Consider the following 4248-nt stretch of genomic DNA (forward strand, 5'->3'; position numbering starts at 1 on the left):
CCAAACCCTTGGCCCCATTATGCCAAGCCATCCGTGCCATTGGCCTTGGCCCCACCATGCCGTCCTTCCCTATGAGGCTACCAAAACGAAGGCATGCGACGATCAACGGCCAACTTTCCATCCTTGATGCAAATCCTAGCCGTCCAAGGTCGCCAAACAACGCATGGTAACCTTTGGCCCAAAACCCTAGTTTTGGCCACACCAAACCGCGCCAAGGCATGCCATGCCACATGTGCCAATGGCATGCCAACCACCTTGCCGCGCCATACCATGCCGGCCTTCCCCATGCGGCTACCAAAACGAAGGCGTGCGACGATCAATGGCCACCCTTCCATCCTGAATGCAAATCCTAGACGTCCAAGGTCACCAAACAATGCATGGTAACCTTTGGCCCGAAACCCTAGTTTTGGCCACGCCAAACCGCGCTAAGGCATGCCATGCCACATGTGCCAGTGGCATGCCAACCACCTTGCCGCGCCACACCCTGCCGGCCTTCCCTATGCGGCTACCAAAATGAAGGCGTGCGACGATCAATGTCCACCCTTCCATCCTATATGCAAATCCTAGCCGTCCAAGGTCGCCAAACAACGCATGGCAACCTTTGGCCCAAAACCCTAGTTTTGGCCACGCCAAACAGCGCCAAGGCATGCCATGCTACATGTGCCAATGGCATGCCAACCACCTTGTCGCGCCATACCATGCCGTCCTTCCCTATGCGGCTACCAAAATGAAGGCCTGCAACAATCAACGTCCACCTTTTTCATCTAAGATGCAGATCTTAGCCGTCCAAGGATACCATCTAAAGCATGGCAACCTTTGGCCCTAGTTTGGTCGCGCCTAAACAAAGCTAAAACCCTAAATTTTGGCCGCGCCTAAACCGGGTCAAATTAAAGCCATACTGATCATACTTTCATGCCACTGGCTACCAAACGAAAGGTTGCAATAATCAACGGCAACCTTCCTCTTAAGATGCAAAATCTCGACCGTTGAAGGTCACCACCGAGCCGGCAAGTCTCCCAAGCTCAACTTGCCAGACAACAACAACATGCTACATGTTTTCCACGAAAACATTCGAGACATCAAAACATGTCACAAACTGGGGGATGCTCATTGGGTATTGGTTTGGCGGTTTACAGCGTGCGGCGTACACTATGCTCGTTATTAGAAAGTGTCATAAGGATGAGGCGGTTAGTAAATACAGTGAGTAATGGTGAAACGCTTTCTTTAGTGGAACATAAATTCCAAGCGTTACCGGTTACCACCTCCTCCCATTTACTCACCCGTTTTCCATTTCTTAATGAGACCAGAGTACGTTTCACTTCGAATTGTATAAATAGGCATTACCTATTTCCACCGAATAAAAAGTTCTGGTCAGGAGCATACAACACTCAGAAAACGTTTGCTAGCTTTCCCATCTGTTAGCTTCCCACTTTCTGATACAAGTCACAAAAAAACTACTCTTCCAGAATCAACTATATGGTCTCAACACTCTCTTCGCTTTCCTCCCCAAAACTAACCCTTCTCTTCCACTTTGTGATCGAAGCAAGTCTGGAACTGCCATTTTTTGGTTTAGGCCGGACTTGTACAGATTGATCTCTCGAATCTAAAGTACTCCTTGCAGTACATTGTTTAGGGTTTAGATTTGTTTCTCACTCACATCACACGAAATTACCGAAACCAGTAGAAACTGTTTTCACCCTCAAACACCTAGGCGTTGTTATACATATTGATTGCCCGATTGAATCTGGAGTAAGTAGGACCTATGAAGTTTGAAAACTAAATAAAAAATGTAGAAAACCCTTCTATTGAAAATCAAAAATTGTGGTTCTATAACATGCACCGGGTGCAGTAGTTATGCCATAATTGATCTCAAATTTCATCTCCCTGTAGCTTATATTGTAGCCATATCATGAGCTAAAACCCTAAGGCATTTATATAGGTTGATAATCGAGGCTAGCAATATTTAATTTTCTTACGAATAGATTATTGTCAGGTTAAATTAATTAAACCAGTTTGGATACAGAAGTTGGCCTCAAGTCTGTCACAGATATTTATACTTATTTACCCTTTCGTATAAATAAGTCTTTGTTTTGTATACTAAATATCTATCTCGATGTACATGGCTCTGCAAGTTGCTAAACCAATTTTTGATTTGTAACAGTAAGGTCATAAAATTCATAAATTATTTTTTTTATACGGAAGCATCTAAAACTAATTATTTTTTAAAGTTTAACTATAGGTTAGAGGATTTTAAATCATATTGCTGATGCCTGCTCTAGCTGCTAAGTGTGTTTCGGCATTCCTGTTTAACTTATAAGATTTTCTTTGAAGTAGTTAAATAAATAATTTGACAATAGTTCAGTTTTCTCTTTTTTGGTTAATCATAAAATGTAACATTGCTGGAAGAATGGGGCAGGCCGTCCATGACATAAAATACTTGAAGAATGTGGTCTATTTTTTTATTTACTGTGATGTACTACATTTGTCCCACGAAAAGTGGTTGAAAATAAAGAGTGTAATTTTTCTATAGTTTTGGTCATCCAAATATTCCATTTGCTAATGGAAATAAAATGACGATTTTATTTTGCGCTAATAGTCTGGGTACATAACGACCTTGAAGTTGATATGTTTTTTTCTCTATTAGTTTTCATATACTGATACACTCATAGTCTCGCTCATTCTACTCTTTAAGTTGAGCGGAAAGAACTGGGATCTCTATGCACAAAATTATTTAAAATTTAATGAAGACGAGTCTTATTGAGGGATTCTTCATAGATATGTTTGCATTGGGTTATGTAAACAAGATTTTGTTTTGTGGCTGTATAATGTAAACACTTTATGGTGATGATACTTTGTTGTATAACGACTTGACTGATTTCGGGAGACTAATTACTGTCTTTTGAATTAGCATGTTCATTTCGACAAGCAGACATACTATTTCGGTACCACTAAAAAACTTTTATCTTAGAAGGGAAAGACATAAATTGGCACGTTGTATCCATCGTTTACACAGACCAACAATTGAGGTTAGACTTTAAAGCAGAACGGACGAAGGCAAGGGACGGGACAAACCAACTAAGGTAATGTGTACTTTAAAATATATAGCAGGGTAAGATAAGATATGATAAATGGGGGAATCCATAGATTTGTGCATTCGAAAAAATCAAAAAATTTGTTGTTCTGTGTGAAATTTCAAAACTTGGTATTGCTAAATGAAAAGGTTTATGGTCAGTTTGCAGACAAGTGTCAAATATAGATTTGACTGGAGGAAAGTCTCACATATAACGCAATTTCATAGGATCATCAGTTGAATTTGGAAATATTGTAATCCCATACCCTTCTTCATTGGGTGCATATGGCGGTCAAAAACAAGAGGGTGTAGATTGAACTCTCGCATGGCCTAGGATTTGGAGTTACTCAATGTTACATTGGTAAAATAGCTTACATCAATTATGTAATGTAATATATATATATATATATATATGATACTTATGTAATGTGGTTTTCTCATGGTACCTGGCCAAATTAAATTGAAAGATATATAAATAAAAAGGATTTTTATTTTCTTTTTTGATATAAAAAAAAAGTCAAAAACAAGAATGTTAGTTTTAATATATTAAATTACAAAATATATAGAAAGAATGCGTTGAGAATCGGCTCATACAACTGTGAAAGAACACCATTGCATGTTTACCCATATGATACAAAACAGTAAGAATGCCATATCAGTTTCACTGCTAAATCATACATGCTATCACGGTAAACCCAACGACAGTAATAGCTAATATGGGGGAAATTATTTCTAGCCCAAATAAAAAAAAATTGTATATCACAAACCCATCATTAAGATTCTATATATATATATGAAGAATTCAAAATTAGTTATAAAAACACATGATTCCTAAAATATCTTTTTCCGTTGTAAAGGAAATTAGATAAATTGAGAAATTTTTTAGTGAGAAAACGTGATAGAATTTCAAATAAAATTGTGAAAAATCTCCCCTAAAATGACGAATCCTATAAATATTCAAAGATTACTTCCTAAAATTACTCCAAAAATAACTCTTCCTTAATAATTATTCTTTAATAATTCCCGTGAAATACTACTTTAACTAATTCCAACGAAAATTCGTATTTTCATTGGCTTATGAAAATTTCAGTTTTCATAATTGTAAAATCGGATTTTCATGACTTGTAAAAATTCCAGTTTTCATATAATTAGTGAGTGGTGATAATTGCAATTTTTTA

The sequence above is a fragment of the Papaver somniferum genome, unplaced genomic scaffold (genome assembly GCF_003573695.1).
Source record: "Papaver somniferum cultivar HN1 unplaced genomic scaffold, ASM357369v1 unplaced-scaffold_32, whole genome shotgun sequence".
Classification (NCBI taxonomy): Eukaryota; Viridiplantae; Streptophyta; class Magnoliopsida; order Ranunculales; family Papaveraceae; genus Papaver; species Papaver somniferum.